At 43.3% G+C, this 27,982-nt stretch overlaps 1 long non-coding RNA gene across 4 annotated transcripts in view; it reads right to left on the bottom strand.

Moving 5' to 3' along the window:
• LOC138113562 (uncharacterized) overlaps positions 1 to 22,548 on the bottom strand; it is a 45,542-nt gene extending 22,994 nt beyond the window's left edge. For 2 of the 4 annotated variants that reach the window (XR_011152229.1, XR_011152231.1), the window contains exons 1-3: positions 22,089 to 22,548; positions 5,551 to 5,697; positions 1,653 to 4,795 (exon numbers count right to left, since the gene is read on the bottom strand). This is a non-coding gene — a long non-coding RNA (uncharacterized lncRNA). Of the gene's footprint in view, positions 1 to 1,652; positions 4,796 to 5,530; positions 5,698 to 22,088 lie in introns of all 4 variants that reach the window. The other 2 variants (XR_011152230.1, XR_011152232.1) reach the window with 2 other exon arrangements.
• Between the last annotated feature and the right edge of the window lie 5,434 nt (positions 22,549 to 27,982).

The raw sequence follows: 27,982 nt of genomic DNA, 5'->3' as shown, positions 1-27,982 counted from the left end.
AAAATAAATTGGCCCCTTTCCTCAGCTTACAGCAGAGTTTTCATGTATCAGTGTTGGTGAGGATACATGTATCTGTTTTCAGCAAACTGTCACAGCAATATTAAAACCTGGAACTATCGATATTGGGGTGCTCTGTGATTCAAAGACATGCCTGACGTGTAAATCGCTCCCTGCAATATACACGCTACCTAGAACTAGCACAAGGACAGAGTTTGCATGTCCAGGAACAAATTTATGTCACACAGTATCAATGTAAGGAATGCAATAAACCATGCATGGACAAGGCCTGCAGTATTTTCCAGTGCTTTAGAGTTCCAAGTCAACTCTTATTAGGAATCCTGTCTTAACACTTTGTGTAAAGGAAGCTACGCAATATGAAGGGGTCGCTAGTAGAGACCCAAAAAAGGCCAGGAGATAATGAATTTCCCTAATTCAGACAAACAGGGCTCTGATCAGGCATCCTTTGCCCACAGTGGTGAGCACCTGAGGCAGCAGCATCTCCCACCAGATGATAATCAGCATTTATGGGTACTCTGGGGGCTTCAGGAAAGCAAAAATGCTGCATCTGTGGCAAAACCAAAGACAAGCATCTGCTGTCTGGGGTAATATGGGCAGAAAGCAGCACCAGCTAGGGGAACTTAATTCTCTTTAATAATGTATTGCTTGTTAAGACAATTGATTTGTGTTTGCAAGGGAGGAAAATTAGCTTATTAGGCATCAGGTAGTTCAGTTTAATTGTCCTGAATTTCCAGGTGGGAACTCCAACAAGCATTTAACAACAAATCCCTCTCTGTTTAATCTGGGTCCGTGAGCTGGATGCCAGTCAGATTCTGGCAGGTGCTTATCACATCTATGACAATGAGAATATCACCTGACAAACAACGCTCTGTAACCCCAGCTAACATTGAAAAAACTTATGACAGCCATTGAGATTTCTTAGCTGCTCCCCAGAAGGCAGGGGCACAGAGCCTTGCTATTTTATCTGGGCTTTGTTCTGTTTAGGGACAAGAGCACCCTGAATACAAATAGCAGAAATCAGACTATGTAATCTTTTACTTTAGTGTCAAAAATATTGTTTAACAAAAACATATTGAAGACCATCTTCCTCTTCTTCAATATTACAGTCCTTTGAGCTACAGCAATCCCACCCTCTGAAATTCACTGTTTCCAAAGCACATCCTTCTTGGTATGAGAACATCAATTCAAAATGAAAACATCGCATGAATGCAACTGTGTCCCTGATGTCAAAACAGGAACAGCATCTAAGAGTAAACACACAAGAGGTACATGTCATTTGTCCTTTCCTGAAAAAGAGTGGTATGAGGCTCTGAAGTCCATAATGCTCCTTGCAGCACAGCATCTTTTTGTATGGCTTGAACCACTCTCAAGGACATTTTTTACCCACTCACAATAAGCCAAATAAAATGGTTTGAAATGAAATTGCCAAACATAACAAAAAAACATTGTGGCAGCTTCAAACCTCCTCCCCCCCCATTTCCTACTCCATCTCAATGTGGCTGCAGATACATTTATGTTGTGATGATGAAACTCCTACAATGTACAGACAGTACAAGAGCTAAGAAAAACATCCAGGGTGCTATTGAATTTCAATTGAAAATGTTACAGCACTTAAAGTATCCAGTTATTTTTACCTGGGGTTCTGGTGATTAACAAGCTGTGAATGTCAGATCCATCTAACCCACCCTGAAAGCACTGGAGAGGGCACCAAGGAACAGGTCCTTAGCACCACTTACTGAAACAATACAAAAGCAAGAATTATTATTATTGCTAGTTCCACTATTGCACTTCAATTCAACTGAAAATCTGCCCTCCCATAACACAAAGGTAACTCGGATGCCTCGGGAGATGAAACAACTAGCATTTTCTCCAGCTTAGCTTATATCATACCTCACAAGATGAAACTATAAGAAATCAACTTTCTCTATATGCCTCACACACACAGGTGTTTTAATTCACAGCTCTGCCTTCTCCTCCCCTCCCCATGAAAGTGTCAGAGTGTTATGAATTTCAATTAAGATAAGACTCTGGTACTAAAAGCTTAACATGCCTCACTACCTAGTATCAGTGCACTGCATGCCTGCATGGCTAAGCATCAGGCCAGAGCAGGAGACAGTGTCTGCTTCAGGAAAAAGTGTGTAGTTGGGAATTACCTTCCAGTGGAAAATATTTAACCAGATGGGACTGTTATTTATATATGATGCATCCCATTAGCGGTGACTAACATTTACGGTATGAAATATCTCCTTATTACAGCACCAGAGTTATGACATGTTTTTAATACTTAGCACTCTTTTTTTTTTCTTTCCCCAGCCCATACTTTCAAGTCATCTATGCAAGAATTACTGAACTATTATGGTCTGGTGACCTGCTTAGCACAAAGCAAGGCAGCAGCCAGAAGATAAGGAAGGGAAGAGAGGTAGTGGCGGGGACTGGAGTTTGTCACTGTGTTATGATTCATCACTCATTTATGTAGGATGCTGCGTAGCACAGGCAAAACCCAAGGACACACAGACGCATTTTCTGCTTTGCATATAGGTGGGGCTCAGTTCACAGGATTTCCCCTTCCTCTGACATTATAGATCTTCAAGGTTGCTTATCCGACAGGGAACATGGTTTGGAAATGCTCTGGGAAAACCCACAGTTCACCCCAGCTAAGGGCAGCTCAGTGCTATCTCCTCAGGACAGCTCAGGCTGCAAACGCCTCAGGACAGGAATTTTCTGGACCCGCAAAATTTAGCATGAGTCAGTGTGTGTTCACACAAAAGCTGTATTTTCCTTCCACAAGATCTTGTGCTTAAAGTTACAGTATGTCCAGTGCATGTGTCTTTTTTAAAGAATATTTATTGCATGCCCAGCAGCACAAAGTTCTGGTGCAGCCATTTTGCAGGCAGGCAGTGGCCAGCTCCCACACCTGGGATAGCCTGGCCCCCACAAGGCCACTCCTCGCCCAGCTCCAGACTGGCCAGCACTGCCATCTCTCCTCCTGAGCCCACGGACTCCAGGAGAAGCCAGCCTGCTCAAACGCAAGCTCCCCATGCCGTGACATTGAGGGGTGGCAGCCAAGGCTGTGCCAAAGGACAGGCACTCGCTCTGTCCCCACAGCGATGGGAGCCCAAACATGGCCACTCTGTTGCAAAGCGTGGAATATGTAAAAGCTTTCTCAAGAATATTCTTTGTTGTTTGAGCTTTGTATACTTTCAAGCCCAATCAACAAGAAGGGAGATATAATCTCTGTGAGACAGCAGCTAGCAGGCAAGCTCTGGGTGATGCCCAAGTGTTAGAAAGACAAATTACTTGTGGGCAGAATTGTCCTGTTAAGGTTTAGGGCTTCACATGTTTCAATGATCTCCGACCCAGGCAGAGGTTACCAAAGCTTGGGAAGAAGGATGTATCCTTGATAGTGCACACAAAAAAATGCAGAATTTACAGGCCACAAGGACATCTGGCAGAACCCTTAAGATAAGGATGAAAATAAAAAAGCCACCACAGAACTGTGTTGAATCAGCTCCAGCTGCCTAAAAGGTAGTTCTGGCAGGGACAGATCACAACCACCAACTCATGGCCACTCACCCAAAAAATGCCCCAACCCTAAAGAAGAGAAAGACTGAGCATATGGACCCATTAGCATGGGAAGCAAGAGATTAATGAACCAATGGAAGATATAATACTAATTAATAAGAGAACTAGGTAAGTTGTAGCCAATGAACATTGAGGCTTTTGTTTGCTAAAGTGTATAAATAGTGAAAAGTTTTAGTAGTTGTGCTGGCTTTGGGGATCTGCCACCCAGCTCCCCTTTCTGTGCAGAATTGCAAATAAATCAAGTATCTCAAATCTCTGTGTGTATTGGCCTCTTGCTCACCGGGGGAAAGAATATAATTTGGGAGAACATCTCCACAGCACCAGGCTGCTTGCTCCCATTGCCCAAACCTTCTCCAACAACAGCTGCCCTACAGGCTGGCACAACCTCAGAGAGGGGCCAGGGCAGATCACCCAGCTGCATTACACTCAGGATCTCTTCCTCAGCCCTCCCTCAGGCTGCAGGCTGGCAGGGCAGAAGCCCCTCTTACCATGGCAGGCGCTAAAAGGGCACAAACCAGCTCTCCAGCACCCATCCACCCATCTGCATTCCCCTCATTAAGCCTCCTGTCAACACAGCCCTGCTGAGACAGTAGCTTTCAGAGCTGGTTCGTTTTCTGGCTGCATCTCAAGCCCTGGTTGAAAGCAATTAAAGCTGGTGCTGTGGTGCTGTGCTCCCAAGGGCCAGCCCTTGTTCGGGAGGTCAGGGCTGGCAGGGCGAAGCGAGAGCATGTCCAGGCAGCACGTCCGTGCTGGGGGGTGTGTGCAGGCAGCCTGGCCAGGAGGTAGCGCAGGACCACGCCGAAGGAACCTGCCTAAGCTCGGGTCATCCAGATCCTAGAGAGCTCAGAGGAAAATAAATATGGAAAGGAAATTCCCCTGTGTCCATTTCTTTCTCCTTGGCCTGTCCATCAAGTTTGTCCCTGCTTTAACAGGATCATATAGTAGGACTGGACAAAACTTGCATGAGTATCCATGATCATCTGGTGCTTCTTTTTAAAATAGGGGTGATGATACATATTTTGCCTTCAGGAAGGCTTTCTTTGCAGACAATCATTAAAAAAAAAGGAGGAAACATGACCTAGACTACAGAAGAAATTCTGTTCTCAGAAAGCAATATCAGTGGTTCACTGTTAAATTGAAAGGATATTTTCCATGATGATCTGTCTTGGGTGACTTGAACACTTTCACAAATAATCTGGATGATGGAAAAGAGCATGCTTACTAATCCTGAAGATGACAAAAGCTTTAAGGAAATTTGACAACAGAGCTAGAATGAACATGATTTTGATAAAGCAGAAGAACAAATAGTTTTTAAAATGTAATCCAGTGAAGAAAAATGCAGTGGTCTACATTTAGTAAAGATAAGCACCTGTGTGAAATGAGGGCAAGGCAATGGCACAGGAATGTTTCTGGGATGTTTGTAAGGAATCTTAAAATTAAGATGTGTCAAAGTTATGTTAATTCAAAAAGACTTAGATCATAAAATGCAGTGTCTGTAAGAAATCTCTATGGAGCAAAAATAACAGAAGAGCCAACAGTCCTTAGCCCTTGGCTGAAATACTGCCCTTACAGAGCTACAGGCCAGTTGGAAAGAGCCAAGAGTATCAAAGGAACAGAAACTATGACAATGATGCATTTGTCATAATTCTTTCAGCCATCCTGCACAAAGTGCAGATTGAATGAAAACATAACTAGCTGTGAGGTACAAGGAGAACCTTCCAAAACTAGGAAGGAATCATCTAGGTATTACCTCCCGAAAGCAAGGGGGAAAAGTAATGACTTAAGATGTCAGTAGTGAGAATGAGAGTGAACATCAGAAGAGGTGAGGGGATGCTCTTTAGCAGCAGCCACCACAAAGCTCTAGTGAGATGGCTTGGGGAGGCTGAGGAGCCACCATCATCAGCTGCTAGTTAAAGCACGTTGGACAAACCTCTGCTAGGAATGACGTACTTGTAGCTGGCCGAGGTGGTGGGACCAGACCCTTGCAGCACTGAGGCTCCAGTTCTGTTCTCTGGCAAGGGTGGAAGTGAGGGCGTTGCTGAGTCAAGCCTCCCCGAGTCACATCCAGCATCCACTCAGCTTTCTGCTACCCTCTGCCTGCAGGAATGGAAACACCAGGCAGTTTTAAGAGACTAACCAGTCCTCCGAACAGCACTGCTTAAAATACCTTTCTCCCTCCCGGGGCTATAAACAATCTCGGCATATGAAATGCAAACCTGGAGTTAAGTCTCCGACTGGCCACAGGAAATACAAAATTGTATATTCTGACTTGAAGGGCTTATGTGAATCCAGTCAGAACTTTCTGAAGCGGATGCCTCAGATCAGGCCATTAAGTCCCTACACAGAAGCCTAAATCAGTGGCCTCATTTTCAAACACACACTGAGCACTCAGCAGCTCCTGGAGCATCTAAGAAGAGATGGTGATTGCTTGTCACATCTGAGAACTCATGCCACTTTGGCTCTGAAATGTCGACCTGAAAGCAATATTCTATGCAATTTTTCACAGTCCTAATCTTGGTGTTTTGTGAACACTTTCCCTAGATTTTTTTTTTTTCCCAAACCATTATTTTCTTTGTAATGTAAAAATAAATATTGCACATTAAAGCAACTCCAAAGCTCTAACTTTAGAAATCTTCAATAGGTGCAGAACTTCAGGCTGAGAACAACAGCGAAGATTTTACCATATCAAACAAGAGTTTGCACTCCCACATCCCCTCCTGCATTCGTAATTACATTCTGACTCACATTATAATCACATTCGGGTCCCAGCCCTGCTTTGGCAATTTCATGGCTGCAGGCAGGGACATATCTCCCAACACACAGCACACATCTCTGGGTAAGCCGTGTGGAATCATTATTGCCACTGTCAAGAGACTGACTCCTCACCATCTGAATGCACCAGCTCCTGCACCTGGACTTCTGGCTGCAACAGCCTGTGGTGCAGAATCCTCAACAGCCTCTCTAATAAATGGAGGTGCAGAAAAAGGAACAATGTTCTAGCATCAAATGGAGAGATTTTGTTACTGTCTCTCTGAAAGAATGCTGGATTTTTCCGAGCTTAGGGATAGGACAACTATGCTCTAAGAGGGATAAGAATTTGTTACCTACTCTTCAAGTAGAACAGGAAAAATCAATTTTACACCCAAACCCTTCGTATTTTTTTGACGCAAAATGCATCAAACACATGCTTCAAACTGGAATTCCCAATTTTTCCCAGAGTTCATCCTCCACAAACTGTAAGAGCACATTTCAGGAATTTAGCCAGGAGGATGCACAGCCAGTAACAGATGCTTGTAATATTAATTAATGCTCAAAAATAGGAGAAAGGGACTCACTAAAAATGTTACCCTATTACTATGGAGCACATGCATTGGGCCAGCTTACCCAGGGTAGCAGCATGTCCACAGCAGGAAAAGGAAGAGCTCCCACTTGCTTTAATGACTGGTTTTCCTTGGATTATCAGTTGGCTTTCCTTAGTCTACTGAGTTTATCTCAGGTGGTTTATTTTAGAGGGCTGCAATTCTTACAGCATCAAGTTTGCTCTCCTTTCCCTCATCCGTCTTCATAAACCTTACAAACAGTTAAGAGATCTATAGGGAACCACACACATACCAGAGAATAAAAACCCTTACCTGACCTAAGCTACCTAGATTTCAGCTATTTTAAATGGAGTACAAGTTAATTACAAACCCATTTATAGTAAAGACATATTTCTTAAGAAAGCTTTCTTTTATGTGTGTTTATGCTGTCCTCTCATTTCTCCACCTAGAAATCAAAATATCCCAAGGATATCCATGAACCATGCTGAAACTGGAAACACAGCCAACGAGTACCTGCTGAGCCCTCCTAGGTCAGATGCAAGCATCAACAGCTTCCCTTATTGCAGTAATTTTCTCTTCACAACTATTAAAACATGGGGGGTTTTTGTCTTCACTTTAAAAATCCCCTTCCAGTGAGTAAAGTCACCTTGACATGCACCAGCTATAAATTCGGAAGCCGTTTCCCACTGTCACACGTGACACCTCCAGTTTCTCAGAATGAAGTCAAACACCATCCTGCAGCCCCAGCTGCTCCACCTGAGACAGGAGATGGCCCCCCATGCCCGTGTGAGACAGGTGGGGAGAGCCAGGTGCCAGCACACGAGGTGCTGCACTGCCACACATGTGTCCAGGCCACCCTGCATGCTGCTGACACAGCCTGCCTCTGCAGTGTCTTAGAAGGCAACAACACGCAGAGCCAGTAAACATTTCCCCAGTCTTACCCCTCCCTACACATATTTTAGTACCTTCTGAACACAAACCGGGAGCTGAAAATAAACCAACAAAGGAAGCAACACCAACAGGCTGAAGTAGCCACAGATCTGAAGATGCAACAGTTCTGCAGGAGGCTAATAATATGAATATTATTTTAAATTTTTATTAATTATATATTTCAGGAAGTGATTTTGAATGCTTCATCTCTTACCAAAAAAGCTTTTGTTACTGTGAATTCTTTTGTCTGAAGTTATAATTATTTGGATTCAGACAAAGAAGAACCAGCAGTGCACTATTCTTCTTAAAAATTTGGTTGTATTTCAGGGTGAATAAATAAATCCTAAACCAGACATATCTATTAGCTAGTCCAGTCAGAGATGTTCAAAACAATATAGGCAATGATAAGACATTTGAGTTTGCCCTTAAAAAACAAGTCCTAAACACTGAGCACCATCATCAAGGAGCTGCTTTGAGCAAAAGGGTTGGCTTGTGGGTAAGTCCAGCCTGATGGCAGGGCTCAGTCTGCCCGGAGTGGCCACCGTACAGACCTCTTGAATATCTGCTGTCAGCCACAGGAGGGCAAAGCGAGCCTAACCAAACTACAGAGACCACAGTAAAGCAGCCAAACGGAGGCAGGATCACACGTGGGGAAAGGGAGAAGGTATCAGGACCAACTAAAGGAAATACAGACTCTTCCTGGACATCCTCCAGACCAAAGGTTTTTTCCCACTTCTCATTAGCAGCAGGAGCCAGCTCAGGAAGGGCCATCAGACAGTCCAGAGACAAGCAGCCAGTCACCAGCAAAGGGTTTTGAGGACCAGACCCACTTTGTGCAAGCCTGGTCCCAACTGGCAGCTCTCTGCACACCAGAAAATTAGGCCCAAAAACCTCAATAGCTGTGGAGCCATTTGCCAATCAGAGCCCAAGCACTGATTTCCAAGTAAACTTATTTGGCCATGGCAGAGACAGCAGCTATTCATAATTCACCCTCAATCAAAAACAATTTTGTGATTTGAAAGAATACTCGTTTTTCATAAGCACTGGCATCTCCCCAGCAATCAGTGAACTCCCTGGCAGCCAGCCAGCCACATCCACTGGTGGCAGCAGTAATTCCTTCTCATTATAATGTTTATTTGTGCATAGATGTGAGTCAGGTGAATTCGCAGTATGCATTAGAAAGACAAATGTATCACATACAGCAAAGGGTTAGGAAGGTGACTCTGGAGATTTATCTTTCTTTTTGTCACTAGATGAAAGCATGATCCAAATACACAGTTCTCAAGATTTTGGAGCTCCCAAATTTATTGCCAGAATTCTGCTAGACCTTAGCCTTTTACTTTGGCCGTAGATTTCTTTCAGTTTTCATTAAATAGATGATAAAGGTAACCAGTGTGTTATTTGTTTTGTAACTCAGTTAAATTTTATTTTTTAATTTAAACACTCTAGAAACTTGTTTTAAAAGTGAATCTTATTTTTACCTTAGATAAGGCAGATCATTCCCAGCTTTGCTGCAGGACCTGAGAGAAATAAAGGGTGCTTTTTCTATGTATTTTTCATCCTAACTTAGGGCTGCTATATACTGGTATATTTTTTCCCCTCACTTGGGCACATTCTCTTTTCTTACTATCAAAAAATCAAGTCTTGAGGGGACCCAACAGAGCACAAAGGATGCTGTGTTTTAATTTGTTCCTTGTGTGCTTACATCATCCAAAGGAAAAATTACTTCAGCACACACATGACCATGACCAGAAAGATAAAAGGCTGCCTTCCACCTTCACTGGTAGCACACTTTAACCAAGGTGAACTCTTCTCAATGTGCACGAGTCAACAGCCCTGACCAAAACAGCTTGGCTAAAAATACATGCCTTCCAGTCTAAAAAAACCCCAGTATTTAAAATGTAAAAGTCATACAAAACAAAAAGACTTTTTAGAATGATCCTTTTCACCCTGAGCTATATCTCAAAGAGGCAAATCCAGGGGAAAACATTCCTTCATGTGCCACCTTAAAAATAAAAGACAGCTGGGAATAGTTGCCAATAGCACTCTAATATTATCACTCTGGTTTCCTCCAAAGAAATCATGGCCTCTAAAGCCAAAAAGCTTTATAATGAGGGGTTATGTATCTTTGCCTTGTAGTTTTCAAGCCAGATGCCCACCCCCATTGAACACCCCCCCCCAGGCTTTCAGGCCAATTTTATTTGATGAAAGCAATCTGATCACAAGACTGGAATCTTGAGGCCTGAGGAAAATACTGACCATCATGAGACTGCCTTGCAATGGAAGAGGGGTGAATTGTGAAGGGGAGAGGTCTTTAAACATAGAGGCTGTGTTTCCTATCCATGCCACTTGCATGTTTGTGCAGGAAGCACGTGCCTGGCTTCTCCCCTCGGGTGGCAGGCAGTTCAGCTTTCCATCTGAGAACTGAATTTGCAATTTCCAGGTGTATTTCAAAAGGAATTTGAAAGAGCCTCTGCTTGTCTGCAGGTATTTCAAACCCATCACTCGGAGAGGAGCTGAACAGCTGCTACATTAAAGAGAAAGCCCGCGCGTCAGAAGGAGAAAAGAGGAAGATGCTACAAGCAGACCTGAGCAAAAGGCAGCTTATTATTTAGTCATGAGAACGTAATTAGGGGTGTAAGAGCACTGGAATACCCTAGCAGACACTTTCTTTGAGGCCTCCACCTTGGGAAGGCAAGAGGGTCTGCTGCAAATGTGTCCAGAATCAATGTCAGCTCTTCCTTGTCACAGATCCCTGCAAACTTCCAGGGCTCCCACACAGACACAGGCTAAAGTAGGACCTCCTGAAGTAAACTGGTGCCACCATGCAGATTTAGTGTCAAACTAAATCTGAAAAACAGTGAAAGTAATAGGGAGGACTGACTTTTACAACACCTGGGAAAAGGTATTGAACCTGAGGTAGCCTGTCCTGATGCATTCAGGCCTGCTATTAAATTGCCCCAGTTGCATCTTCCCGGGTGGGGATTTTTAGCTCACAGTTCAGTGGGGTTGCAGACAGGCAGGAGAAACGCCTAAGGCAAGAATGGAAAAGAGGGATGAGGCAGCAGCTGAGGAGCCAGGAAAGTGCTACTGGACTGTGGGATGCAAGAACATGCACACAGGCAGAACAAAAGAGTATTATTTCAAAATGATGGGAGGGACAGGAACGGCTGAGCCAGAGATAACAGGAGTCAGCAGGGGAAGGAGCTCAGGTCAGACAGAAGCAGGAGGACTTCACCACTGGAAAGTTTAAGTGACAAAGAGAGATACTGGGGGTTAGCAAATACAGGAAAAGAAGGGAAAGTCAGAGTCTTTCTATACAAGGCTGCTTTGAGGAAGGTCAAGCTCCTTGCATTTGGTGGGCGGGAGGGGGGGAAGGATAAGAAATACTTCTTAAAATCCTTGAGCTGCTTTGTGATCTTTTGAGTTACCTTGGGTTGAATTTAATTCACTATTTGCTTATAATTAGTTTTTGCTGCTAGGCAGTCATATTTGCCATTTTGAGTCTAATTAATCATTAAGGCACCTGGAGTCTTTGTAATGACATTTGAGAGATTCAACATATAAAGACAGGTTTGCTCTGGTGCTTTGGTTTGTGTCTTTGCTGAAAACAAAGCCGGGGCAGATCTAACATCATCCTGCATGCTTATAACACTGCATGCTTGTAACCTTCAAACCTTGACAATCAGGTATCTTTATAAGCATTTCATGTGTGCACTTCTAAGTCAAACTGTATACTCAGAACATCTTTCACTGTAACTACTCATCTATTTGGTGCAGAAATAGATTTTAAAAGCCAAATACACTACAAAGGATGTGAGGGAGTAAAAATACTTTCCTGTCCATATGTGCTTAATCAGGGAGCCTTCTCAGGCTGTCATAGCCAGTGAGATGGGCCTCTTCAGAGTAGGATTCAGCATCATCAGGGTGAGTTTTCTGAACATCTAGGACAGCAAACAAACCCTGGGGAATGTCATAACTCAGGGACTGACAGCAGGATAGAAAACCTTGGACTGTGTGCTCAGTTCTGCCCATTTTTACATGGAGCAGAATGTAGTGTCTGCTAAAGCAAGGTGTTCCCAGGGGGACAGGGTGCAGTCAGTACAAGGGGGAGGAGAAGGAAGAGGAGACTCAAACCCAGCTGGACTCAGACCAGCAGAAACCTTGAGGCCACACCCTTCACGAACTTTAAGCAGGTAATTAAGCATTTTGAATAAACACTTCGTCATCTAAGCAGACAACAGGAATTAAAAGGGTAAAATTTGTAACAGAAGAATCTGTGAATATCAAAACTCACAAAAATTTCAGTTCTCACTGAGTGAATCAGACAGAATAAATAAGGCACATTTCTAACACTGATTTACCAGAGCTGCACTTTGCATTTTTGCCATTACCATTATAGTAATAGTTTTGATTGACAGAAGCTCATTTTTAATTAGCCAGATCAACCAAGGCACAACATCAGCAGTTCTGAAAGCATCTGAAAAAGCAGCCTACTTTTGCAAGAAAAGCTTATTTTCATTTGAAGATTACAGGTTCTAGACAGCAGTAATATGTTTCTATCTGCCATTTCAAAAGGAAGACTTGAAAACATCAGGCAGTAGCACATGAAAGATTAAAAGATACAAGAAGATAGCTCAGAACCAATCCTGCTTCTCACAGGTCTTTCTTCCTTAATCCTGTCCAGCGACAGCCTTTAACAAGAACAGTATAACCACATTAATCAAGGATTATTAGCAAGAGATCTCAGGGCAGTGTTTTCAGCCATCCATCTCAGGTGCACTCTGTGTTTCACTGCAAAGTGAACCCCTGAAATCGGCAACCAGAGAATCACACAATATAATGTGAAGAGACCCCTCCTGCTTGGCAGAGCAAGTTATGTGGTGGGCCAGAGCCAGCAGAGAAGCTGGGGACCAGGGCAAGGTCTGCTCCTTGGCTACAGTGACTGGAGACCACTGCCACTTTTTCCTGTTGCTTGACTTCAACACTGTGCTCTGCAGGGAGGGAAGCGAGAGAACAAATGGCAGAAATACCAGATCTACCTTAACTTTTCTCTTCCAACCTGAGGAAGGCCTTGATTAATCCACAAATCTGGCAAAATAATAACATAGTAGAAAAGCTGTCCAAACCCCATTATCTCCACTTCTACCACGAGCAATGTTCTTGCTGCTTGAGACCTGTTTAACCAAGTGACATATTCCTGAAGCACACTGCTTTTCCAGAAAGCATTTCTGCTTGCAGATATACTGCTTTCAATTAAAACTGCTCAGGAGAGCAGGCAGGGAGGCTGGACAGGGGGCAAGCAGGCACACACATATTCCATGGGTTCAGCAAATCGGTGCCACAGTGACCATGGGGGAAGCTAGTGGTTGCACCTAATGCTCTTGCAGAACAAGCAGAAGTAAAATGTGCTCTGCCTTGAGAACACCACACACCTGGCTATTTTTACACCCAAACCAGATGTTTCCACTTTGATGAAAACAGTCCAAAATAGTTTTTGTTTCAATGTGGAACAGACGCAGCTAAAAACTTTGAAAGCTGCAGCAAAGAGAAATTGCCATTCCCAGGACAGCTGGGACAGGGTGACTGCCAGCTAAAGGGCACAGAAACAAACCCTCAGAGAAAATATTCCTGCAGCCAGACTGCACCCCTTAAGTTTCTTGCTCCCCAGCTTCATAGTCTCCTTACATTGGGGGGCCTATGAGCATAATCTGTTGGATGGACCTGCTAACAAGGTCCCATAGGGACCTCTTTTGAAGAAAAAGCTAAGCCAAATACTTCCATATAATAAATTTAGACTCCACAACCACACAGTTAACCACTGGAAACACTAGGACAGAGTTCCTCTGGCAGTAGAGGTCCTGATGGCCTTGTGCTCCTGCACACTATTAATTCTGACTCTGATTTATACCAGATTTCCCCAACTGGCAACACAACCATTCACAAGCCTTAAAGGATACATTTACAGTCTGATTGGCAAACTATGCTATTGTACATTCAGCATGCAAGGACTTGTTAGACACCCAGCTTTGGTTTAAATCCTCTTTTTCCTTTATTTTTAGCAGTCATAGCTCCTTTAGCTGACACCAGGGGCTTTATCACTTCTGCTGAGCATGGGCAAGGTTTTCACTTTCCGTCATAACCATTTAATGGCATGCAGAACATGGAGACCAACAGTCTGATTGCTTTGCTGTCCTCCCCTGTTTTCTCCAGGGCTCATTTTGAGCGAGCACAGCTCACCCCTCTTGCAGCAAACCCAGGGCTCTCACCGACCTGGTCATTACCCTGGGGCATCCCTCTGCAACACAACCTCTCTAAATGCCACCTCCTGGGCACAACCTCGAGTGCCCATGGACGTGACACACATGACAGGACACTGCCTCTGCTGTTTTGGTACTGGCTAGATATTGAGAGCCGTTATATTTAAGATTTAGCTTTTACTTACAGCTGGCACAGGGCTCAGCTTTTCCTTCTCTGATCCCTGTAGCCTCACATGGACTGCAATCTTTGAAAAGCTGCTCCAGCTCTCCAGAAGCCGTAGCAAACTTGCACCACCTATCGACACAACAGAGCCGCTGGTTTGGGGCCGGAAAGGCAGCACAGAAATCTATGAGTGCTCCGTAGTACAGAAACTCATCACTGTACTCCCGGCATCCTACTTGAAATTAACCTTTTTTCCTCCTTCCCACGTATTCCAATGACCCAAAGGCAACATTTTCTCCGATTTAATTTATTCCTACTGTATCACAAACTCAGTTTACTGCACGGACCCCGCAGGGAAGGGGTGCCCATCCCCTGTGCAGGTTGCAGACATCCCTGTGGCACCTCTCCTGCACACTTCACAGCAGGCACGGACACATTGCTATTATCAGAAATACTACATTATATAAAATTTTCTCCCCGCATCATCTCTCCTCTCTGTGCAGCAGAGAGCTACAGATACTTTGGCAGGCTGTCCCAGGTGGTGACACCTGCGGTGACTTCTTTGAATACCAGTCACTGCTATGAGCACTGAACACAATAGCCACACAATGCCTGCCAGCAAACAAAGGATGCTATTTCTTCCTCACCTTTGACCACCACTCAGTGCCCTCAGGTCAGGGGCTCTGCAGAGGAGGAATCTCAGTGACCTGAGAACACAGCAGCCTCTCAAAGTACAGGGCTGGTGTGACCGAGATGGACATCCGTCCTGCCCAGGGCGCAGGAGCTGGGAAGCTTTTCTTTTGCTGCTCCTTGGAGCCGGAAGGGAGAAGACAAACGCCCTCAGAACAAGAGCTCCACAGGAATACAGGGAGTCTGGCCAGGCTCTTCCCAGACGATTTAGCTGCTATTCAGCATGCCCCATGCTTTGACCACAGAAATGGTACATTAATTCCACCGTAATGCGCTGAGCTTCCTACTGTGGGTATTGTGGATTTGCTCCATATTATAACTTGCAGACTACAGCATTACCAGTGCACATTACATTTTTACTCCTTCAAAGCTGTGAGCTCCCTGGGAAAAGCTGGTTTTATTCCCATTTTTCCCCTTGTACTTGGCCCACGCTCTGCTTTCTTCCTGCTCCAAGTTCTTTTCCAAGAATCAAATCAAAGCAATGGTGGTTTTCAGATTAGATTTTTCAGCATTTTCAGATTAGGTCTTTAGAAGGCATTAGATTTAGGTCATTAGATGTCTATGACCCTCAGGGATTGATTTCACCTTGTTCATAAAAGGAACACGGGGAAAATGTTACCGTATGAACACCAAGGATTTGAACACCAATCACCTCCCCATTCCTCATAATGAATCATTTTCTCAGACACACATTAAGTCACATCAGTTCCTGTGGAGATAAAGAAACAGAGGCAACACCCAGCAGATGAGACTTTGCCCAACAATGATAAAACATACAGAGCAGAGGGCAAAAACCAGCTGCTCTTTGCTCCTTTTGGTGGTGACACCATTCTCCACCCTCTGCAGTAAAAGGGGTTCCTTCAGCCCCTTCCAGGACTCATCCTTCTCTCCCACCCCTGCAGTGTGGACCTGCTTTGATCTCCTTGCCAACGAGCCCTTTGGCTCCCGAGTCTTTTCCAAGCTCACTAACAACATCCTGAAGCACATGTAGCTGATGGAGGATAAATGCCTAAGTGGGCACTGCTGCCGTCAGCTCGGCCCGTGGGCTCGCAGCAGGCAGGATCCAGCTCCAAACCTCCAGCCCAGGAGGACAAAGCTCTGGCCACAGGTATCACACCTGAAGCCAGCCCAGAAGTGATGAGGAAGAGGAAAGATTGGAGAACTCTTTTGTCTGAGTCCTGTTCCAGAGTCTTAACATCTCCAAGAGCCACAAAACATGCACAGCAAACCTCAGAGACAACCAGAGAGGAGCCCCACGTGGCTTCAGAGTTGGTGCCATTTCAGAAATGCTCCAGTGGCCTCGAGCTCAGAAATTCTATGTTTTAGGTCATTTGGACATTTAGAAATAAGGTGGAACTTCCTTTCCTGATTGAAATAACACACAAATTCCAGGACAATCAACACCTGGGAAAAAAATAAACAAAAAAACCACTGACTTGGGAAAGCTTGGGATTTCAAAGTTTAAATTTGAAGTTTATTAAGGTGTAAAACTGCTTCAAACCTGTATGAAGTAGGAGGCAGCTTGCTGGAGAAAGCCAGAAGTACAATCCAGTTCTACTCAGCACAATGTCCAGCTGCCTCTTTAATATAACTGAGACCATTTCAGTGTTTATGTTATACTGATTCATCACATTAAACTACGATACGAGAGATGCAAAATTTAGAAACTCCTTTTTCTGGCAGTCTTCAAAGTCAGAAGGAGAAACCCCCTTTCACAACAGAGATTGTTGAAATGAATGAATGAATGAATAAATGATTAAATAAAAAGCTGTTTTAACCCTACTGGCCTGATCCATCAAACCTTTGAGACCCCAAGCACCTTAGTTGTGTGTTTTATACACTTACACCCAGGGTATATTAGTCAGCACTTGGAAGAGAAACTGCTGGCATCCAGAGGCAAATTTATTTCTTTTTTGCTGAAACTCAGCTACATACCATCTTTGATGCTCAGTTTTACATAGTGCAGCATCTGCCAAATGACAGCAGTCTCCAAGCACAGGTAAGAACCTCATGCCAAGAAAATACAGCAGTTATTTCATCAACAGTTCTGAACAAACATGTCTTAGCTTTTCAACGTACCTGCTAGTATTACCCAGTCCATTACTCTGCATGAGCTCTACATCTTAAAAGGTCTGTCAGATTTGAGGTATTTTAATCCATTTTTTTCCAACTCTTTGTTTGCTATTCGGAAAAAACAACACGATTGTCTTTCCTCATATATTGTATATCACTAGTTAATTGCAGAATAACCTACTGTAACCTAGAAAACTTTATTATTATTATTATTACTATTATTAACTCCTTCTCGAATGTTCCTTGCCCAGGTCACTCCCTTGACTGGGATAAAGTAAGCACCAAGGAACTGCAGTGATCCAGAAAGTACTCACCAACTCACAAGGGCCAGATTCTCATCTTTATTATAATATTGTTTCTTTCCTAAAATTATGTATGAGACAAGTCTTTTGATATTCAATAACCTGTTTACGGGAAATGACTCTACACAAAACATCAAATGACTTGACAGCAGATTGAATTTAAAATATGATTTTTTAAAATGCTTATGAAATTCATATTGCTTTAAATATAAATTAGCAAGAGTGCCAGAAGAGATGAATGTATTTCCCTTCCTGACTGCAGATAATTTAAATGTACAGTTTTACATACATTACCTCTATTCATTGTTCTTTCCTGTTAAGGGATGAAGGAGCTTTCCTAGCTACTCTCCTGCCCGGTCACATAGATTTCCTGGGAACGTCAGGAGGTGAAAGGATGAAAGGAGAAGCCATTGGACAAGCACACTGCCATACCAGTGCCAGATCAAACCTGGCTATCCTAGATCCACAGGATCCCAAGAGGAAAACAACATGGCGTGAGGGGTGGTATCATTTTGCTTTTCCAACCAGATTGTCACCTTGGTTCCAAGAACATTAACTGTGCTACTGTGATGTGCCACACCCTTAAGGAGAAGGCAGAACCCAAGATTCACAGATGGTTGTGGTTGAGAAGAATGACAAAAATCAGAGGGTCAGCAAAAACTTACAAAGTTTTGTTAGTAAATTACTCACTTGGCATGGAAATTGCTCCAATAGCCCCTGACCACCTCTGTAGGTACACACAGTGGGGTTTGGATAAAGAGGGAGCGTGAAAGGGAAGAGAGACAGAGAAAGATTAATTAAAGAGGAGGAGAGAAATAAAGATTACCATCCCCAGCATGGTCCAGCTGATGCGGTGTCCAGGGTCCTTGGGGTACCCGCACACCTGGGCTTGGTGGGGGTAAATTTTCATAGGTAGGCTTTCCCTGCCCTGGAAATTCTCTCATTTTCTATGCAAATTAGTTATCATGCACAGTCCATTCTTTCAGACCTTTCTGGAAACAGGTCAGAGGGTTTTGGTTGTCTTGATTCCCCCTACCTCCTACGCCCACTTCTCAGCCTCATTCCTGTGCTTGTGCTATGCTGGGTTGTGCTTCTCCCCAGGAGCCAGAACAAGGATGTTTGTCCCAGGAAAGTGCTGCCCTACCTCTGTAAGGCCCCTTCTCCAGCCACATCCTATTCTTTCTCACAGTGTGTTATCACCAACAACCCTTGGCTGTTACTACCAACAGTCTTTGGTTGGTTCCACAGCTATCTGGCTATCAGTGTTTGAGACAAACACATTGACCCCTTATCTTCTTGGTTTCTGCAACTACCGAACATGCACGTGTTCAAATTAAAAGTGAAAGCAGACCCTTATATGCTCTGACCAGTGTTCACCCTATAGTAGCATCCCTCACCTAAAGCACTATTGTGTTTCACAGGACAAATTCCAAACCAAATAATTATAATATTCCAGTGTGAATTCTTCCCACAGCCTTAAATTGAGTTGATATTCTTTATTTTCTGCTCATAAATATTCTGTGTTTTAAAGCTTTGCTGCCTGCTACTCCAAAGTGAAGCTAATGGTATATGTACAAATTATTTTGAAAGGCCTCTGAGCTCCTAAGAGGAAATATGCTCAATTCTCAGAATCTTACTATCATTAACAAATTCATACAGGAAGTAACAACAATACACATTTGATGGTTTGTACTGCTTTGACAGAGACCTTAATACTCACACCGATATACAGGCTTGCATAAAATCACATCCAAAATTTCACTTAATATTTGAATTCAACCTCATCCATGAGAAATAACCATCCCATTGGTTGCTTGTTTCCCATGCACTCAGCCAAACACCTCTGGACTTCTATTTTTGCAGTGGAAGTAAACTGGGAGGCAGTCAACATGATCAACCACAGATAAACCTAACTGATCTCCACAGCCAGAATCCACATACTTGAGACAGAGTCCTCAAAATCCCAGCACCTGCACAGCTGTGTGCTATCTACACATCGGTTCCTGTTTCACTCTAAGCACAAAGTATTTAAAGACCTGGTAAAGTGCCACAGATGTGCAAAGATTAAGAGTGCTTCAACAGAGAGTGACAACTAAAATAAACCTCTCTGCATAAAATCAGCTCAGTGTATTTTTCTACCCTCTATCAAATTACAGCATCCCCAAATTATGTTAAGAGAAGCCCTGTCTAAAATGTGAGGTGCTGTATTTCATCAGCTATCTGAGATGACTCAGGATTACAAGCACTGAAATAAAATGGACATCCTGTTCCAGTTCCTTTAACTAAATTTTCTCCCTCAAATAGCATCAACAAGTGACTCAGTACAATGTCATAACAAACAGTGCTTGTGCTGCAGCAATGTACTTGGCAAACAGCAACTCTCACAAATAAAACAGCCACATTTTACTGTAGTCGCTAATCAAAAGATCTTCATTTTATCTTGGGGGAAAAAAAAAAAGCAAATCATGTATAATAACCAGATGGCAAGTAAACAAATTATTTTCATAATAGTGGGAAAACTATTTGTCTGCATTTGGATGAACCTATAAATGATGTCTAGGACTGAATTTGGCTCCAAAGTGTGACACCAATTTTATAGTGAGAATGTACCGCTCATCAGCCTCACCAAGTACAGCAAAAGGGACATCCTTTTCTCTCTCAGATTTTGGTTGGAATATTCCAAGCAACAGTGCCAGCTAGGCCAGGGAGAAAATGGTTCATGGCTCAGCAGGACCAGCCTGTGTTAGATCAGAATCCCTTGTGCAGGGAATTAACAACATTTGGGGCTGCCCACAAGCTGCACCTGTACACTGTTCTGGGGCTTTCTGACACACTAGAGAGACACAGGGTGTCTCTCCCACATGTCCAGCTTCCAAGCACTGACTTTATTGCCACATCACTGCTATCAAAAATATCAGTATCTCTATGCTAGTGTCTGCACTGTGAGTTTCTTACATTTGGGAATCCTAGTAGAACACTGGAAGCCTCTTCGCAAACAGCATTCTTCACTCCTGAGCAGTCAGCCAAGTTACCACACATTACATTTTGCATTATATTTGGAAAAATAAAACAACAAAACAAACTACAACCTACATCACCAGAATACCCAGTTCTCAGTAAAAAATTCTGAATGTAAGAATAGAATTTGAAGAACCCACTCATTCCCATCAAACAAAAATCTCATTAAAACTTCTCACCTGTAGCTAGCTCAGTAATTAGGTGCAGATATATTCATTAGTTATAATTCAGAGATTACATGGGATAATAGCAAGCTCTAATAAGGAAAAATGACACTTGGCTTATGAACATGTGGGTTTGTGGCAATTTTCTTAAAGAGGAGCCTGCTTTATAAAAGCTATGGATACAAACAAAGTAGCAATTTTAATTGTTTACTGTGAGAAGTGAATATGAAAACAGTTCTCAGAAGCCCAGGAGACCAACCTCGCTGTTTCTTCCAAACATCAAGTAGTCATTTTGAAGCTTTTTTTTTTGAGTAGTGGGAGCCCCAGGAGATCTGTGCTGCCCCAGGCCAGCGAGGAGAGAGGCTGCAGCCCTTCGGGAGAGACCAGAGTACCTGCTGAGGCAGAGCCTTCACAGCAGACAGGTGAGACCCGGGCAGCCAGCACCAGCTGGCAAATTGTGGGTTTGTTTTCTCATCAAGGGTGCTGCAACCAAGTGGCAGGGCTATGACTGGGTGAAGGTTTCTTTTCTTGCTGCAGACTAGAAGAATCAAAACCCATTAGCTTGTGTTTGCCTTCTCTGCAGCCCTTAATAACCTCCCTGTGAACCTCCCACTGACAACCTTCAGCTGTCCCTTGCCTGTCAATTCATCTTCCTGACCTGCATGTTGGGGTTAGCCCAGTCATACACACAAAATTCCAGCAATACACAAAATCTCCTGTTATTGAACACCTTGTTTCACCCTGACAAACAAAAGCAACATCAGTACTGCTTCCCCACATAACCCACCAGTTTTCTAGTAGATTTTTCAGCATCAGAGTTTCACCATGAGAGACAGACTGCACGGCAGCCTCCCTCAAAAATTAGACAGCAGGGCATTGGATTTGACCACAAAACATAAAAGTACTAACAGTGAAAAGTGAGCACAGATTTTGGGGAGGGTGATGCCATATTTGAAGTGGATGGAGCTGCCTTTGTTAGGTAATAACCTATCCTTATGTGCCAGTGAAAAGCATATTGCCCCCTAGATTCACAACACTTTTTTTTTATATCTAAAATCACATGGTGGTGATGGTTCGGACATTCCCATGGATAACTACTTAAGTTTCAACCCAAGAAACAAAGTTGTAGTCTTCCAAATAGTTTTATGGTGACTTCATATTTAACTTGCTGCCCAGCAAATCACAGAGCTTTTGGTCACCTCTAATACACTCATGTGGTCCAGATATGACGATATCAAAACAAAGGCAGTACTTGCAGAATGCCTACCTCAAGTCTCATGAAAGTTAGTTTTTTTAGCTCAAAAGAATTATTTGCTCAAACCCTCACAAACTTCATGCTACAGAACTACCAAAAGAAACATTATGAACAGGCACCAAGCAATTTATTCTACCACAATGCTACTGAAGTTAGGTGCTTTCTTAGCCAATTTTAGAAAGTCAGATGCATAGGAAAGAAAAAATAGGTCTTTGTCTTGTAAAATTAAATATTTTTCTGTTGGAGAGAGAGAAATACTGTTTTTAATGTAGATCTGTTATGAAAACAACACAGCTGTTGCTCATTCACTTACCCCTGCTGCTGCCATAGTCTTCAACAGCTGCAAAACTGGGCTCTGTCTTGGAACGTTCCGATTTTGATTGTGACCCTCGATTGGGAATGCCCATGAAAGGGGGACTGCTGCCAGGGCAGTTAGCAGCACACTAGGAAGCCACCAGATTGCCCAAAACTTCCACATCAAGTGCACAGTCCAACTTTTTGACAGCTCAGATGTTTCAAGCTACCCTAGAATGGCATTTGAGGTCCTAAATGCTGCTGTCAGCCCATTGTGCTGTTTCTGAGTCTCACCCACCCCTGGGAGAGCCCAAGAACAACCCCCTACTCTGCTGTCTACTAAAGTCATGCTTTTAATGAGTTTCTGCAACAGCTCTTTCTGCTGAGTAGATAAAAAAGATCACCTGAGATTAATTACAGCAATAATGAAGAGCTGACCTTCTGGCAGTTAATCCAGATACCTTCCCTTCAGAAAGGGCCCATCTCACAGGTGCAGGATGATGCTGTAGTTCTCAGGATAAGTTACTCTTCACCTGCTTAGAGATGTGCAATTTGCCTTATTTTATAGTCATAGTCTCAAAACAACCCAAACCACTCTCATTTTCCATTTGCAGGACTCAGTGCTTTTTCAGAAGTAGAAAAACATTTATTTCCATGGTAAAGGGAGAGCAGACTTTGTTTTCTCCAGTATTAATGACTTCTGTCCTTGAAAAAAAAAGATATAAATCTAGATGCTAGAGATAACCAGGAGAGGCAAAACTTACCTAGCCTAGATTTAATTATTTCATAGCACAGATTAGGAAAAGATCCTGGAGTTGAAGTGAGACTGACATCCCCACTTCCCAGCAGAGACTCCTGGTGCCCTGGGCATGGTGAGGAAGAAGAACAGCAGGTGGCCTGACCCATTGCCTCCTCTGCCCTGGCCACACACTGCCTTTCTCCACAGGGCCTCACATACCCCATGAACATCTAAAAACCTTCTAAGTATCCAGCACCAGAGCACTATACGGTTTTTGGGATGGCAAACAGCCACTAGCACAAGCCACAAATCCAGCAGTCGCTCCTTCTGCCTCCCTATCCATCACTTCCCTCAAAAATTGGGATAGGAATAGGTATTTCCAAATACAGCCAGTCTGGTGAGACAGACTCCAGGCTTTGGTATTCAGAACAGCTCAGCCTTGCTTTAAGCAGATATTTTGTTGTTTGTTCAGCTCTTTTCCTTCATATCTTGGCACCTCATTGAAATGGGCTTTACTCGGCTCTTACATAGCAGAGCTGTAAAGAAACCAGCTGGTTAATTTAAAAGAGTGCAGTCCTTACAGCTTTCCCCTCCGGGAATTTCTGGAAGCACACACACAAAAAAAATTATATTGTAACACTTTTTCTACCACATCATAAGTTTTACTTCCAAATCCATACTCTGAGGGGAAAAAAAGTCTCACTATCACTCTGCATTTTGCAGGGGCAAAAGGAGATCCTAAATTAAAACTAAAAAGCCATGTAAGAGCAGGATTATGGTCTCACCTCCAATCCAAAGCCACAAAGAAGTTACTGTCTCTGCCAAGAGAACATTTTGTCACTAAAATAGTTGCTGCTGCAGGCCAGCGTTAGCCCAGATCGACCACAGATCAATAGAGAACACCTGACATTCAGCTGGACAGGCCTAGGCCACAGCCCCCTGGAAGGGACAGGGACAGGTGGTGCCAAGAAGTTTTTATGATAAGGGACAAGCTTTGGATAGGGCAAGGCACTGAGCTGACACAGGAGAGAAGGAACAGACAGGCAGGGTCCTGAAAGCCCTTGGAAATGGCAGAGTAACAAACAGCTGAACCGCTGGAGCCACAGAAGTTCAGACAAGCCACAGAGCAAGGCCAGAGGCTAAGGAAGGCAAAAATAATCTATAAACCTATTTCAGCTGAAGACATGAAAGCGAAAAGAATTTGAAGGAAGAAAGGGGAGTATTGCCCTGTGGGAACAATGCATATGTAGTCATACAGCTATTTTAGTGTTCCCTTTTTAGTAGGATCAGATATTGTTGTTTGTTGCACAGCAAATCCTTCCAAGGCCATGAAGCCAACAGAGAAATCCTTACCCAACCCTTGCTCCCACAAATTATCCATCAAAAAGCTACTCCACAGCTCTCCCTCGGCATTCTGCACCCCACTGCCCAGTGCAAGGCATGACGGTGACATTCCAAAGAAATCCAGCTCCACACAGGGCCAACCCACCAGATGCCAGAGGCACAGAGCTACCCCAGCAAGTCTGCAGAGTATTTACGAAGCCGTTTGCTAAATTATACAAAGGGAATAATTTGCAACGTAATGGTATGTTTGCATTCTGAATATCTGATTTCCTGTTCAACAAATAACCTAAACACTCCCAACCAAATGAAATGTAGACAAGACTTAAAATGTTTGAAGAAAAGCACTCATCCAGAAAATTAAGGTCAACACAGAACAGATGGTGCCTCTGAAAAATGTGGCTTCAACATTTATCTTTATGTAAAATAAAAATCTTTTAAAAACCTCCGGCTGTTTGGTGACAGTCCTACTTGAAATATTGGATCTCGCACTCCATGGATAATAAAGAAGCACTAAAAAATGACTTCAAAATACTAAATCTAAATAAAGTTCTCTCAACTACTGTGCAATGAGATTTTTGTGGGCACGTAAATACATATCAATAAAATATAGATTCAAGCGCTTCTGTAACTGCCATAAATATTGCAACCGCTCTCCCCATTTCCATAAATATGACCCACAACTCCCAAGTGAGAAGCTTTTTCATTTGCAGCAGTCAGGAAAAAAATGATCCTTTCTTCTCTATCAAAGCCTTTTGAAAGGCTGAATTTGAAGCCCAGCACATGGGGAGCTGTGAACAACTCGTTACAGTGATGCACAAAACACCTCCAGCCTCAGCAGATTCCATCAATGGGATTACAGCAAGATCATGGTTATTCTTGAGGGCAGGCAATGTCACACCCAGCTGGGGAAGGAAACAGGGGCTCTAATTGGGCAGGGCTGTAAATTACTTTGGTAATACAGAAAGGAGCTGGAACAAGCAGAAATAATGAGACAGACCTGTCAAATACCCAAAGAGTAATAACATGTTAGAGACAAACGAGAAGAAGTCGAGCACTGGCACGAGCAGCAGTGCAAGTACTCCCAAGGCAAGGTAAACAACAGGCAGAGAATGCTCAGCAGGACACCAGGTGAGCACCTCCACTGAGAAGATCTTCTCAGGAGAGGTAAAAAAGAAGACAGTCAAAGAAACCACAGAGCTGCACAGCAGGCAGCTCTCAAGTTTACAAGAAACAAAAAAAAAACCCCAAACCCAGAGCCCTCATATCCTGAGTGAACCAAATATTTTTGGAAGATGAGGTAAGACCTGTGGTACCTAAAAATACTTTCCTGTGGAGGCCTCCTCCTGTGCATCACCCTGCTGACAGCTGGGGCCCTCTGACAGGCTGTTACTTCTGGTCACAGACTACACACAGCACCTGAAGATAATCCCTTAAGCTAATTCCTCAGGGGCCACCTGCGTGCCTGGACTGAAGAAGAAGCCTTACCAGCTTTGGCCATCAAAGCAGCCACAGCCAGAGCCATTTGCTCATACCACCCAAACTAAATCACAATTAGCCCAGTGACAACACACTGCTGAAGCATATCCCCAAAAACACAAGGTAATTACAGATCTACTATCAGTTCTTGTTTCCCAGTCACCAGACATCCAACAGAACAACCATGATCAATGCACCTCTTTTTTCCACTGTGGCTTCCAGACATTTACATCTACTAGAAAGACTCAGATTTTTGTACCTCATGCCTTCAGGTCCAACACTGATGAAGTTGCACAGAGAGCTCCCGCAAATCCTCTTGGCTAAAAAATCTACAGGAAGCTTATTGCAGCAATTTTCCTGAGCTGACACATCCTTCTAATTGGCTTCATGATACTGACTTACTGATGGTTTGGGTCCCACTTCATCTAGAAATTACCTCTGACTCCCCATACTACTGGGGAAAATAAGCTCAGCAAGAACATTTAGACTCACTGTCCCTAGCAATGGGCCCTGCCATCAGTAAAGCATAGCCAAAATGAAACCAGACTGGGCATTCTAGGGAAGTACTTGCAAGAATGGCTTTTGCACAGAAGTTTCTTACTTCAAGGTCATCTCAACCCACATCACAGACAGCTCTGATAAGCAACAGCACAACAGTTCACCAGAGACTTAAAAATAGTAGAGTTTATGAAGTTCTCTTTCTCTCCCTACCTAAGGCTTTTTAAAACTAAAATAGATACTTTATTTTCTTCTAAAAGAAGGTTGTGTTGATTTTGTTGGTCCTGTTGCATAGCCAAGTGCTGCTGCTGCACATAGAAATGTTTATCTGCATCAGGCCTCAACTCACTATTTCTAAAAATAAAGTAAGTCATATTAATTTGTTCCTCCAGCACCTGGTGTTTAAAGTCATTTCTTGGCAACTTCTGCTCTCAGCATTTAAACATTTTTCATATTCACCTTAAGTCTGACAGCACTATTGGTTATCCTTCTCTGCCTCACTAATAATTCGGTTGATGGCATGCAGGTGGATTTCTCATAATTAAAAAACGCATTTGCAAAGTTTGCATTAGGTGATCTGAAAAAATAGAGCACTCCTTTCAAAGGTTAAATATAAGTAGGCTGCAGAGCTCCATGAAAATATTGCATAATTTAGAGATAAAAATAGTTTTGCTTTATTCAATCTAGGCTGGATAGGTAGATTTTTACTGCAATCAGCCTAAACCTCATCTCTCCAAGTTACATGCTCAAGTTGATTATAGAAAATTAAATTTAGTATTAATCAAGCTAGGAAGAAGGAAATTACAAAAATTAAGCTAATGCATAAATCATAGAAAAGAATGGTGGAGCCAGCTAGAGGTCATTTAATGCATCTTCACACTTGTCCCACACCAGAATCAATTCCCCCTCTCCCTAAGCCACTCCAGACAGTTATTGTCCAACTCTTTCAAAAATTTACCCACAACACAGGTACCAAAGTCACCAGTCAGAGCCCTGCTGGGTCCCACCAGCCCTTCTGCTACAGGCCTTGCCATGGCATCCTCCAGCTACGGGGATTTGGGGTATCCCCCACCCCTGCCCTGGCAGGCACAGCCCAGGAAAGCAGCAGCCCCTCCCAGTCGCACAGGTCACTTTTGCTGCAGTTTTGGGCACAGAACTGCAGCACTTGGCACCACTGGAAAAAAAAAAGAGCAAACCCAAAAGGACAAGCCCAATTACCTAACTACAAAGGATCCAGACTTAAAACACATATTTGTAAGAGTTTCCTGATTTAGAAAGAAAGAAATCTACGTATTGGGTATGGGTTTCAGCTTTTCCACGCCATCCAGCGTCTTCCTAAATTATGAATTTAGCATCTGACAGATCTGCACTACCACTTTATCCCAGTTTTACAGATGAGAAACTACTGCCTGCACAGGACCTGATCCAAATTATCCTTGAAGTTGATGGGATCTCCCACTGACCCCCATGGGACATAGGAAGAGCTGGACAAGCATGGTTCTAAATTTCCCAAATAGCTGTCCAGTACTTTGCAAAGCCATATCACCCTCTGGACATGAACCCAAAGAAAGCTTGGCAGAGGGCTCTTCTGACACACTACCACTGTGCTCCTGTGGAGTCACAGTTGATGGTGTATTAACCAATTTTGTCTTTTATATGCAAATGTATTTAACATGTAGCAGGCGGTCAGCCCTACAATCCACTCTACACAGCAGATACCATCCCGTTTAAACTTGTATAACAAGGAAACATTTAGCTCTGAAGTTACATTTAGAGCAGAAGAATTTTCTTCTCTGAGCTACATCCTGATGTTTTCCTCCTTTCCTAATCTTACTTCCTAGGACAAGTACAAATCC

The sequence above is a fragment of the Aphelocoma coerulescens genome, chromosome 7, assembly GCF_041296385.1.
Source record: "Aphelocoma coerulescens isolate FSJ_1873_10779 chromosome 7, UR_Acoe_1.0, whole genome shotgun sequence".
Lineage (NCBI taxonomy): Eukaryota > Metazoa > Chordata > Aves > Passeriformes > Corvidae > Aphelocoma > Aphelocoma coerulescens.
Note: the sequence above shows the minus strand (reverse complement) of the source record. Positions and strands in the feature narration are given on the sequence as shown.